Raw genomic sequence first — 13614 nt, 5'->3', positions numbered from 1 at the left:
GACGAGCCACCGCCGTCTTCTTGGAGGTGAAGTTTGTTGGTGTTTCCGTTTTGCCCTTCAGCCCACAGGCCGCGGGCTGCAAGGCACTCAGAGCCACAGCTCTGGGCACGCTGCCCTCCTCAGGAGCCCACAGGCCAAACCCTGTTCTGCCCACACCCTCCCCAGGGGCCACAGCCCTTAAACTCCCCCGCCCCAGGTGGCCCGCACGGGTTCCACTTCCTCGCAGGGGGCGCAGACGGACCTTTTCTCCTGTCAGCCCCCACCAGCCGGCCGGGAATGGAGGCGCCTGTTTCCCCATCACTCCTCACAAGACCCCAGCCCGCTCGGGGCGCAGGCGTCCAGGTAAAGCCCCTCCCTTCCTCACGCCTCTGGGCTCTCGGCCCACCTCCCCCCTCCATCTCCCCCTCCAGGTGCCAAGGCCCCCAAGACTCAACCTTGTGCAGGAAATGCAGCCAGCACCCCGCCCTGGGCTCCCAGGCCTCTTCCCTGCCCCCTCAGCCCCACCCCCGCCTCCATCACCACCAGTAAGGGCATCTGCTCCCGGACTCCTTCCCTCACCCCTGGCCTGATCCGGCTGCAGTAATAATTCAGCCTTGCAGGTATGAACCCACCAAACGTGTCACCTCCTCACCACGCCTCCCCCTGCCCCCCTCTCTGTTCACTGCCCCTGCCCAGGCCTTGAGCCACTGGCCCTCTTTTTTGATCAAAGCCCAGGGCAAAACTGGAACCTGGGCAGCTGTAAGTGTTCCCTTCACTGTGGAGTCCTTCAAAAAGGCAGGGCTGATGGCTCCAGGACTCGTGGGCATCTACCTGACCGCCTCCCGTTTCATAACAGAGACGCCAGCGAACCTCGAGGTCTGCAGCGCTGGGGCAGCACGGCTACACTGCCCCTCAGTCCAGTCGCTCAGTCGTGTCCGACTCCGACCCCACGGACCGAAGCGCGCCAGGCCTCCCTGTCCATCACCAGCTCCAGTGCTCAGTCGTGTCCGACTCTGACCCCACGGACCGCAGCGCACCAGGCCTCCCGTCCATCACCAGCTCCAGTGCTCAGGCGTGTCCGACTCTGACCCCACGGACCGCAGCGCGCCAGGCCTCCCGTCCATCACCAGCTCCAGTGCTCAGGCGTGTCCGACTCTGACCCCATGGACTGCAGCGCGCCAGGCCTCCCGTCCATCACCAACGCCTGGAGCTCACTCAAACTCACGTCCATTGAGTCGGTGATGCCATCCAACCACCTCATCCTCTGTGGTCCCCTTCTCCTCCTGCCTTCAATCTTTCCCGGCATCAGGGTCTTTACCAATGACTCAGTTCTTCACATCAGGTGGCCAAAGTATTAGAGTTTCAGCTTCAGCATTGGTCCTTCCGATGAATATTCAGGACTGATTTCCTTTAGAATTGATTGGTTGGATCTCCTTGCAGTCCAAGGGACTCTCAAGAGTCTTCTCCAACACTGCAGCTCAAAAGCAGCAATTCTTCGGCACTCAGCTTTCTTTGTAGCCCAACTCTCACATCCATACATGACTACTGGAAAAACCACAGTTTGGACTAGACAGATCTTTGTTGGCAAAGTGATGTGTCTACTTCTTAATATGCCGTCCCCTACCCCCATGGAAAGTAGTGAGAAATTCTGGGCCAAAAAAAAAAAAAAAAGGTGTGTTTAGAGTAACAGTCGGAAGGCACCGGAGAGCGAGTGAAGCAGAGCCTGGGCAGGAGCCTAGCTTTGAACAACAAACACTGCAACCAGCCAGACGTGTGTGTTTGTGGCTGCAGGGACACCAGATACGTCCCAAGGGAAGACACACACATAAATGGCTGAGAAGCTCGTGCAAGAGCGTGAAACTCACAAAACCACAGTGAGCCGTCACCACACCCCGTCCTGAAAGTCGGTGACCGACACCACCGAGTGTGGGTGGAGACGTGGAGCAACCAGAGCACCCCCACACTGCACGGAAGACGGACTGAGCTTCTTACCAAGGTCAACATGCGCCCACCATTGGAGGAAGCGATGCCGCTCCAGAGCGTGGCCCAGGAGAGCTGACGCACGAGTGTACAAAGGGGCCTGACTCAGATGTTCACACTGGGGCTTCCCTGGCAGGCCAGGGGATGGGACTCGGCACTTCCACTGCAGAGCGCGTGGCTTCAATCCCTAGTTCGGCAACCTAGAGTCCACATCCCTCGAGGCACAGCCAAAGTATTAAAAATTTTAAAAGCCTTAAAAAAATGTTCACAGTGGCTTTCCCATATTACGTGGAAACTAGATATGGCCTGAACGTCCGTGAATGTGACCGCTGCACACTCACACCACACGGTGAAACAGACCCAAAGGGAACCGGCGAGCAAGGCGCGCCGTGGGTGGACGTCAGCGTTCCCAGGGGACGAGGCGGATGGGGTGCGTGATGCCTGCCAGGAGCTCCAGGGCAGGCAGAGCTGTCTGGGGGAAGCCGCAGGAGGGCAGCTGGGCAGAGGAGGGCAGGCCAGGCAGGACACCGGGCACGTGCGGTGACAGGCATTTCCAGCTTCATGTGGGGGTGTGCCATGCAGGTGCAACCATTTGTCAAGATTTACAATTTTTTTTGTGTGTCTTTCCGCGCACGTGCTGTTAAGACTGCAAGACAGTTGTGGGAAAACGAGGGCAGTTGGGGGTCTGGACACGAAGAGAGCGGTGGAAGGACGGGTCGCTGAGACCCATGATGGGGCAGGGAGTTCACTGCACCGTTGTATCTGAGACTTCATGAAACAGATGTTTAGGGGGGAAAAAAAGAAAAAACGCAGTACACAGGTACATTCTGCATCAGTCTGGCGAAGCTGACAGCCTGGCTGGACCCAGGCGTTCTAGGAGTCTGCCCTACAGATAAGTGCACACGAGTGCCAGGTGACTGACGTGCGAGTCTTCCTCAGAACCTCGTTCGTGCAGCAAGCTGCTGTAAAAGGCTTCGATGTCCAGGGGCAGGGACCCAGTTAGTGACACCATGGCCTGCACAGTGGACAGAATACGTCACAGCTGCGGAGTGGAGGCGCCCCGTGTGGGTCAGGGTGATCTCCGCACCGAGAGGTGAACCTAGGAAGTGCGGAGAGGTGCTGGGCCACCCTCTCTGCGTAACTACAGGGCACCTTCTGTGCACGGGGGCATCGCCGGGGCGTGTATAATATCTCTGGAAGGATACTCAAATAGCTAACTTGGGAGTTTGGATCACTCACGTGGCTGAAAGTTGGTGTCTGGTGTGGGAAGTCAGGGGGTCCTCCCAGGGGGCCCTAGTGGTAAAGAGCCCGCCTGCCAATGCAAGAGACGTGAGAGATATGGGTTCCATCCCTGGGTCAGGAAGATCCCCTGGGGAAGAAAACAGCAACCCACTCCAGTGTTCTTGCCTGGAGAATCCCATGGACAGAGGAGCCTGGTGGGCTACAGTCCACCGGGTAGAAAGAGTTAGACACGACTGAAGTGACTTTGCACATGTGGGAAGTGGAGGACCTTTTTAAATTTTTAATCACCTTACCAATCATTTGTTCCCAGATCAAACATTAATTAAAACGTAAACTTCTTTATCCCACACCTCCTTCCACTTTTCATGACTGGTTAGTTCTGTGTACCTTCTATTTCCTTTTCCCCCGAACTACTGTGTTTCATTCTTTATCATTAAAAGACACACATTGGAGTGCTCCCCGGATGTAAATTCCCTGCCCGCTCTGTACCCCATCTTTGTTGCTGTTCGGTTGCTAAGCCGTGTCTGACTCTTTGTGACCCCATGGACTGCAGCACATCAGGCTTCCCTGTCCTTCACTATCTCCCAGTTTGCTCAAACTCATGTCCATTGAGTCGCTGATGCCATCCAACCATCTCATCCTCTGTCACCCCCTTCTCCTCCTGCCCTCAATCCTTCCTAGCATCACCATCTTTTCCAGTAAGTCAGCTCAGTTCAGCTGGTAAAGAATCCGTCTGCAATGCAGGAGACCCCGGTTCGATTCCTGGGTAAGGAAGATCTGCTGGAGAAGGGATCGGCTACTCACTCCAGTATTCATGGGCTTCCCTGGTGGCTCAGCTGGTAAAGAATCCGCCTGCAATGCAGATCTGGGTTCTGATCTCTGGGTTGGGAAGATCCCCTGGAGAAGGAAACAACTACCCACTCCAGTATTCTGGCCTGGAGAATTCTATGGGCTGTATAATCCATGGGGTCACAAAGTCAGACACGACTGAGCAAGTTTCACTTTCACATTAGGTGGCCAAAGTATTGGAGCTTCAGCATCAGTCCTTCCAATGAATATTCAGGACTGATTTCCTTTAGGATTGACTAGTTTGATCTCCTTGTGGTCCAAGGGACTCTCAAGAGTCTTCTCCAACACCACAGTTTGAAAGCATCAATTACTTGATGCTCAGCTTTCTTTATGGTACAACTCTCACATCCACACCCTGTCTTTACCTCCGCCATGATTCACTTCTAGTGTATTCTCTAATGTTTCCTTTTATAAATACAGGCAAATATTGTCTCCCCCATCATCACCCCAAAATGTGGCATACCATACACGATGTTCTGCATGTTGCTTTTTTTTTCACTTAAAAAAAAAACGGACCGTGGAGACCCTCTCCCGTCAGCACATAGAAAATTTCCTGACCCCGTTGTTGAGGGCTGCAGTGTTCCCTGGTGTGACTGTCCTGACACGTATTTGGTCCCCTAGAGGGACACCTGGCTGGTTACCACTTTTGCTGTTATAAGCAGCGCCTTGGCTAGTTAACCTTGATCGAGCGTCCTTCTGCACAGGAGGTATTTGGTGTACATCCGCAGTGGGGGAAAGCGCCCGGGATCCAGTCAGGGGTCAAAATGCCTCCTGGGGGCGGCCCCTCCCCTCGCCCCCCGCACCTGCTTCCCCGCCACCTTGGCAGCCGGGCATGGCAGCAGCCTCTGGGACTTACAGGAGGTTTCCCCCCGTCCGTTACGTTTCTCCTGTTGCAGGGGCTCGGTCCCCTCCCCCGGGCGCTCACTCCCAGCCCCGCCCACTTCCCCAGGGGTATCTCCACTCCAGTGCTGACGGTTCACCCGGTTCTTTCTAGCACACTTAGTTTCACTTCTTTCGTATCTTTGTTCGATGCTTTCGTTTTAACTGGTACGTGGTCACACTGAGGACCTGACATTCTCATTACTCCGATGAGCAACACTATTAAAGTGTCCGCCTGCACCTTCGCTGACTGGAGAGTGGGCCCCGAAGTCCCACGTGCGTCCAGGCCTGTTCCCTTCCACTGCTCCCCCAAGTCCCTGCCGCCCAGTTCTGCGCTGGACTCAGTAGGCCTTGAGACGTGTTTTGATCTCTGGCTGGGAGAGCTGCTCCCTTTTTTTCTGGGTTCCTTTGGCGGGGGGTTCTTTCGCTTGTCCATCTACATGCCAACTCGAGCATCAGCTCCTCTAGTTCAAGGGGAAGAGTTCTCTTTATTCTGCAATCCTCTCCAATAAGTTTCTCTCTCAACAGGCCACCAACATTGCAGGTCGCCAAGCCCTGTCGCCCTGCTCTGACTTCTCAGCTGACCACCCTCTGAAAGCCTGCTCCTCAGCATCTCCTAGTTTTCTTTCTACCTCACTGGCTTCTCTCCGCCCCTCTCCTCGGCCCCCAGGCCCCAGTGCCACCTCCCTAGGGCCTTTCCTCCTTGCCCCCGAGGTGGAGGGTCTTGCTGGGGCCTCCTAACGTGATGCTGCCTGTCGCCAGCTCCCTTCCGGTCACACAGGTGACACCCACACATCTCCTGAGTGCCTTCCAGGAACACAAAGTGAAACCCGGACTTCCCCGCCAACACACACCGTCCGCCCCCACTACAGGAGAGCTTCGGGGAGCCTGCTGATCAAGCCGCCGCCTGGAAGTCACGCCTGCCCCCCGCGGCCCACAGCGGATTCTGGAGCTGCGTGCAGAGCACACCGGGGCTCTGTCCACCTCCACAGCCGGGGCCCTGGTCCGGGCGCCCTCGCCCATCTCCGCCATCCCGGGTCTCATCTCCCAGCATCGTCCGAGCCCTTCCTCTCTGAGGCCCGGCGCCACGGCCCAGCCCAGGGCCCAGGCGCGCCGGCAGGGGCTGTCCCTGGCGGGGAAGGTGGTCCCTGCAGCGGCTCACGGGGCGGGCGCCGGGCCCGGGCCTCTGTGACCAACGCCCTGCCCGTCCTCCTGTGCCGCCCGCGGAGGCTGACAGGAGACAACTTCTCGCGCCCCCTCCCCAGGAGGCTCTGCAGCCAGACGGGCGGCGACAGAAGCCGAAAGCCGGGCGGCCGCTCGCCCAAAAGGACAGCGCAGCACAGCCGGCGCGGGAAGTGGGCCTGGCGGCCACCGCGAATCCACTACGCTCAGCTCCCGCCCGCAGCTCCGCCGGAAGCGCCGGGCGCGGGTCGCGCATGCGCGCCCCCGCTCCGCCTCGCGCGCGCTCGCACGTCACGTGGGACTACGCGCCGGTCGCTCCGGGAAGTCACCTCCCCCCGCCCCCCGGAAACGCGAGCCGCGCGGCTTCGGGTTCCGGCCCCGCTCGCTGGGCGCCGGGTGACGCGTTGCTGGCGGACGCTGCCCGGCGCCGCGGTGTGTGGCCTGCGCGCGGGGCCCCCGCCGCGCCCAGCACGTCCTGCACGCTCGGTGTGCGCGGCTGCGGGAGCGAAGGCTCGGCGGTTCGCTGGAGTGCGGCGCCTGCGGGCTGGGCGGCGGTCGGCCCTGCCCCCGTGCCCATCAGTGCGTGCGGGATCGCTTCACGTTGGAGGCGAGACCGAGGAGACGTGGGAGATGACATCGGCCGGCGCGCCGCGGCCACCCTGCGGGAAAGCGGGCAGAGACGCGAGGCCGAGAGGGGCAGGGCAGCGCCCGGGTCCCGGGTGACTGAAGGAAACGGGGAAACCTGCCCACGGAGGGCGCCCAACCTGCTTTCTTCAGGTTTCACACTCCCTGTGGGGCCCTCCTGTTTCCCCTGCGCAGCTCCAACCCTGCCAATGAGGAGCGGCCATAGGGTCCTCGAAACAGGAGGCCACAACCCCTGAAAGACTGATGCAGCCCAAGGGTACAGCATAAACCTATTAGAGTCAAACGGGCCCACGATGGCAGACGAGTCAACTTTGACTGGACATTCATCCTCGGTCAGCACGCTGAATGACACACCAGGCTTCCCTGGTGGCTCAGAGGGTAAAGAATCTGCCTGCAATGCGGGAGGCCTGGGTTTGATCCCTGAGTCGGGAAGATCCTCTGGAGGAGGGAATGGCAACCCACTCCAGTATTCTGGCCTGGAGAATCCCATGAACAGAGGAGCCTGGCGGGCTACGGTCCATGGGTTGCAGAGAGTCGGACGCGACTGAGCACATACAGCTGACACCCCCAGAGGCGCCGTGACAGTTCCATCGTAGTGCTAGTCACTGAGCCGCGTCTGACTCTTGGAGGCCCCACGAACTGTAGTCAGCCAGGATCCTCTGTCCGTGGGATTCTTCAGGCAAGGATGCTGGAGTGGGTTGCCATTCCCCTCTCCAGGGGAGCTTCCTGACTCAGGGATCAAACCCAGGTCTCCTGCATGGCGAGCAGAATCTTTACTGTCTGAGCTACAGGGAAGATCCCTTTCCAAGGCACCATCAAAAGACCAAAAAGCGGTTGATGGCCCAACTCCTGGAAGTCTCCACCCCTTCCCCAAAGTAGTTGGAATAATCCTCGCACTCATTAACCTGTGAAACTACCCAGCGCGTAAAAGCTAACCAGGCCACACTTGGTGGCTGCTAGACTCGCCTTCTACGATGGCCCACGTTCTGCGGAGTGTGTTTCTCACTGAAGAAATCCACTTCTTATCACTTTGTCTCACACTGAATTCTTTCTGTGATGAAACATCAAACACCTGAGGTTCATTAGGTCTCAAAACCAGACACTGTGGGTTTTGGCTGGGTTTGAGTCCCAGCCACGTGGGTTGCTGTTGTTTAGTCATGTCCGATTCTTTGCGACCCCACAGACTGCAGCACGCCAGGCTTCCCTGTCTTTCACCATCTCCCAGAGCCTGCTCAAACTCATGTCCAATGAGTCGGTGGGTTAGAGTCCCAGACTGGGTTTTGGCTGGGTTTGAGTCCGCCTAAGGTAAACAGTTTCAGTCCTGATGGTCCTTGCTCAGCCCTGGGGCACAAGGCCAGGGCGGCTGGGAACTGACCCTCAGCAAGGCAGTCAGAGTGTCTTCCAGGTTCAAGTCTCTAATTAGAAACCCTTCCGTTGCCTGACTGGACTGGGCTTTGGGGAGACATCTTGGTTTTGTCCGAAACCAGGCTCACCCCTGAGCTCACCAAGGAGGTTGGGTAGAAGAGGGTGATGGGGCCAGACAGCAGGGAGCTCCACGGGTGGGTGTCTCTCCAGGGCGCAGAGGGACGTTGGGGGCAGCAGGGGGATGGAGGGGATTCCGACCCATCTCCAAAGCCTGAGATAAGTGAATTCTAGGAGAAAAGCTCCACTACTTTAGAGGACTATAGTGTAAGTGGTATCCCCACTGGACAGCTTGGTTTTGTACAAATCTAGGAAGCCTTCAAAACTGTGCATTTCCCTAATCCTACTTCTAACAGTAAACAACTTGCTACAGAGGACTGGAATAACTCCATATCCATCCCCACTTCTGTCTTCCAATTGGTTTCCGTGCCTCCTCTTCTTATTCCAAGTCTTCAAGTAAATTTAAAACGTCCCTCATTTCCTTAAAACCACTGTAAATCCGTGCACACTTTCCCTGTAAAAGTCAGTGTTGACCAGAAAGACACAAGGTGAGAGTTGCAAGTTAAGTTTTTTGGGGGCAAAATGTAGACTGCAGTCCAGGAGACAGCACCTCTCCGGGAGATAGCTCTGAGAGACTGCTCCAAAGAGGCAGTGGGAGGAAGGTCAGTGTATAAGACTTCAGCAAAGGGGGAGTTCAGCGCAATCAAGTGCTTACTTTACAAAGGTTTTCTGCTAGTCACGAGGAGCTGATGTCACCATGAAGGGATTTAGTGATTTTCTAGATAAGAAGAAGTGCAAGGATTGGGATCATGGAATCAGTTACTGAAAATATCTAACTATCTAAAGACCTGTTCCACCAGTTTCCCTGGAGCACAGAGTGCCTCTCTCCACCCTGAATTCTCCTCGAGGGGGTGGGGATGTGCAGCCGCACAGGGTTCAATCTCCACAGAAACTGAAGTCGTTCAGTCGTGTCCGACTCTGCGACTCCATGGACTGTAGCCTACCAGGCTCCTCCGTCCATGGGATTTTCCAGGCGAGAGTACTGGAGTGGGCTGCCACTTCCAGATGGCAAATGCCCTTGTTGTTAAGTCACTGGCAAATGCTCTTGGCAAGTGCCCGTTTGTAGTTGACACTAGGGAGATGGATGGACAGTTGGACCTGTTAACCAAAAATAATGAAATAGTTATTTTTACCAGCAAAGCAAGTTTATTCTGGAGCCGTAAAGGATTGAAATTCTAGACTTGCAACTATGGCAAACCATATGAAATTGTGGCAAAGCCAAAGAGAGGAAACTCTTTTATAGAGGAGAAAGGAAGTTGGGAGGGGCTGTTATAAACACAAAGTCTGTTGATGAAACTAGGAGATCAGACTATAGTGGGTGTTCATTGGCCAAATTGTGACTGTCTCTTATTGAGTGAGCTGTTGCCAGGCAAGGAAAAAATCTTTCTTCCTCCTCCTGATAATAAAACAATGTCACTTCCTGCTGGGGATGTAGGGACCGTCTTCCTGTCTGAATCGTGTTGCTGTGGTACCTGTACTGAGCGGTACGTGTGTAAGAGCGCCTCCTTCTGGCCTCTTAGCTCCATTTGAGTGAGCTTTGCCTTACTGATTTTCAGATACATGAATGGACAGTTGGATGAATGCATGGCTGGTGTATCCGTTAGAAGCACTCTCGGTTTCAAGTTCCCTGGTGGCTCAGACGGTAAAGCGTCTGCCTACAATGCAGAAGACCTGGGTTCGATCCCTGGGTGGGGAAGATCCCCTGGACAAGGAAATGGCAACCCACTCCAGTACTCTTGCCTGGAAAATCCCATGGACGGAGGAGCCTGGTAGGCTACAGTCCATGGGGTCACAATGAGTCGGACACGACTGAGCGACTTCACTTCTCTTTCGCTTGGTTTCAAGTAGCAGTAATTATGAAAAGTGCAGTGGTTTGGACCAACAGGGGTTTATTTTTCTCCCATAACAAGAGTCCTGGAGGCAGGCACGTCTGCTCAGCAGCCCAGTCATGTCAGACCAGCATCTCTGCAATCATGTTTGGCTTCTGTCGTGCTCACAGAGGGTTGCCACAGCTCCAGACATCACATCCATGTTCCAGGCTAGAAAAAGAGGGGAAAGGATAGTGAAAGGGATGTCTACCTCTTTTGTCACAGAAATGAACTCCCCAGAAGCTCCCCAGTAGTCTTCAGTGACATCTCAGTTGTCAGAACCATGTCCCCCGTGACCTAGTACAGCAGAGCTGGGGGAGTGGGCACGAAGTCTTTCCAGCGTCTATAGCAGAAAACAGAAAGGGAGAGGAGGCCGGAGGTGTGACTACGGCGGACGCCAGGCGTTGCGGCCTCCCAGCATCTTTTGAATAGCATCTCTGCAGTTGGGTGGTTCCCACATTGTGAATCCTGTCCCTCCAGCTTGGAATCCAGAAGGATTGCGTTGCCCAGCCTCCCCTCCCCACTAGGGGCAGATGTCCAACTTGACCCAGGAGGGGGCAGCGGCACCAGGACCCCAGTGGGCCGCTGTGGCAGCGGTTTTGCTGGACTGGTCCTGGCAGAGGCAGCTTGTTTCTGGGGCTGGGGGTGGTGTCCACCTCCTGCTGCCACAACGGCTCGGGCGTGGTGGGGGTAGCAGAGCCCATAGCCAGACCAGTCCTGGCAGGGATTCTGGGCACTGTTCCTGGAAGCTGAGCCAGATCTGCGAGCCCTCTCACAGCTCCTTATAAATCCACACGTGCGTAAACAAGCTAGAGTGGATCCCTTCATCCACAGCTGTTAGGGGCCGGATGTGTCTCCCCAGATGCTGTGTCCTCATCCCATACCTGCGATTGGGACCGTGTCATCAAGTCACCAAGAGGTCCTTGGGTTGGGCCTCGGTCCAGGACGCTGGTGTTCTCATAAGAGGGAAGCGTGGAGACAGACCCCCAGGGGAGAAGGCCGCGTGACTGCAGGGACAGACTTCGAGGGGCTGCGGCTTCGAGCCCTGGAAGGCCAGACTGACGACATCTGGAAGCTGGAGGCCACTCCCCCAGACCTCCAGAGGGAGCACGGTGTGTCCACACCTGGATGCTGGACTTCTGGCCTCCGGAGCCTGAGAGAATAAGCTCCTGTGGTTTTAGGACCCCCGGTCTGCAGATCTTTGCTGCAGCAGCCTCAGAACATGCGTACAACAGCCCATCCCTCAAACAATCGTGAGTGTCAGGGTGAGGGGAGAGCAGGCAGATGGACACGTACCAGACACGAGTTGGGGGGTCTGCTCAGTGGCGAGGCGCCCCCCTCCCCAAGAGAGAGAGCTTCAGCAGGGGCCCAGATGCCCTTTCTTGTGCTTCCAAAGCAAATTCTGTTGAGGGCTTTGCCAGCCAGGGCCGCCAGCCTCCCGCAATGCCCCACCATCCGGCCTGTCCTGCCCCAGCCCAGAGAGGATGGGTGGGGAGAGCCGCCAATGCTCAGGCCGAGGGAGTGCCCCCTCCTGGACCACCCCTCCTCCCCGCCTCGTCATTCTAGAGCTCCATCCACAGGGGTTGGGTTTATCCTCCTTGAAGGTGGCCGCACGTGGGATACAGTGCCCACCCTCCTGGCATTTCCAAGGGCTAGAGGCCTCTTAGAGCAGCAGGCACCCACGGATGAGAGACAGGCTTGGTCCACGGGAGAGCCGGGGAGAGGGGGTGCTGCAGAAAACAGCTTACCCTGTGGATTCAGACACAGAGGCAGCATGAGGGGCCTGTTCACAGAGGTGCGGGCAGGGGAGGGGGGCAGGGCAGGGTGAGGGGCGCCCAGCAGTGCAGCGGCTGGAGGGGTCTAGGGGTCCGGCCCAGTGCGGAGCCTGCGGCCACCGTGCCTGCTGCTGGGAGCACCCTGGGCGAGGGCCGCGGGGTCCTGGTGAGGAGTGTTGGACTCTGCGCACGGGGCCTTCCTGTCCACCTGATTGTAAAGCATCCCCTGGGCAGCAGAGGCTTCTGGGAACATCTCCGCGGGACACAGGTGTCGTCACGCTCTGCCCGTTTCAAGAGCCTCCTTAGAAGACCGCTGCCCAGCTCTCCATGCCCCAGCCGCCGCCCTGTGGGCCACCCCCGCTCCCCCTGGGGGCCACACCTCGTGAACCAGGCGGTCACACTCCAGGCGGTCCTTGTGACCACTCAGAGGGTGGCTTGGCCGTGGTCCTCCGGGGCCTCCCCAAGCTGGGCTGTGCACCATGGGGCCAGCTGCCCACTGACACCCCGTGCCAGCTCGTCCCATTCTCTTCTGTTCACCCATCCAAGGTCACCACGTGAGGCTTACCCACATCTGGATGGAGCAGCTGCAGCAGAGGCCTCCACGTCCGGCAGACATTCAAGGCCCCTGGACCCAGTGGGGCCCGGCCTCATGTCTGCTGTCCTCAGTCAGAGACAGGGGTACATGGGTGGGTTTAACTCTCTGTTTGTGTGGACGGAGGATCACTAGGGCACCAGGGTGGCTCAGGGTCACCTCCTAACCCGTGGTCTCATCTCCCGGGGCCAGCAGCTCAGCCAGGAGCTGCCTGTCGCTACCAAGGCCACGCTACCAAGGTCATACCCGCCACCTCAGGGTCCAGCAGTTCCCCTGTTAGGGCTGCCAGAGGCTCCCCCCAGAACCCTTTCTTCTCTGGCATCTCAGCAGCACCAGCCCCAGTGGGTCGTGGGTCCCAAATGGCACGGTGGCCTGGCCCCCGCCTGGCCCCAAGCAACAGCTCTCACTCCTCTTGATCCGGCCCCACTCAAGCCTGGAAGCCCTCATGTCACTCAGTAAATGTGTTGGGAACCGTGGTCAGGTAGTGCGTGTTGCCTCCAAAATCCAAGATGGCCCACCACGGGAATTACCCGGCAGTCTAGGAGGGCTCCACAGTTCCACGGCAGGGGGCACAGCTTGGGAAACTGAGGTCCTGCATGCCACTGGGCACGGCCGAAAAAAAAAAGTTCCAAAATGACTCACCAAGCACGGCGCCCCATTTTTCGAGTGGGCAGCACAAGTTACGGCAACTCATTTTTCACTCTGGGGCGAGGGCTGACCGCCACCGTCCAGATCACGGGACCCTGGAAGTATCACCACCTGAACTTGCGTGAGGCTCACCTCCCACCCTCTGCGCACGTCTCCCCGTGGCATCTGGCTCCCTTACCGCTTCCCAATAACTGGGTCTGATAAGCATGATACAGTCAATGCAGGGGCGCAGAGCAGTGTATCAGCTGCCGGCTGTCAAGTGACCAAGTTCCCCGGGAGCCAGGCTGTGACGGAGGCAGGGTATACTGATAGCCCTGCCAAGGGAAAGCAGAAGGCTTCTGATTTTTTCAGATTAGTCAGAATTGAGGGGGAAGCGAAACGCCAGGCGGGCGACCAGCTGCGCACTGGGCGCAGAGGACATGGTGTTTGCGCCACAAACGCTCAGCGTCCAGGAAAGCTGTAGATGTCTTATCACAGTCTGATTAAACTTATC

General features: G+C 57.3%; 1 long non-coding RNA gene across 1 annotated transcript; it reads right to left on the bottom strand.

Moving 5' to 3' along the window:
* Positions 1–10110: 10110 nt before the first annotated feature.
* Positions 10111–13254, bottom strand: LOC147348857 (uncharacterized). The gene is made up of 3 exons (XR_015150220.1): positions 13116–13254; positions 10991–11259; positions 10111–10277 (listed from the first exon to the last, which is right to left on the bottom strand). It is a non-coding gene; the product is annotated as an uncharacterized LOC147348857 (long non-coding RNA).
* Between the last annotated feature and the right edge of the window lie 360 nt (positions 13255–13614).

Source organism: Bos grunniens, chromosome 21 (assembly GCF_055505025.1).
Source record: "Bos grunniens cultivar Pamir isolate PY7600 chromosome 21, Bosgru_T2T1.0, whole genome shotgun sequence".
Taxonomy (NCBI): Eukaryota; Metazoa; Chordata; class Mammalia; order Artiodactyla; family Bovidae; genus Bos; species Bos grunniens.
This window is presented reverse-complemented; position numbering and strand designations above follow the sequence as displayed.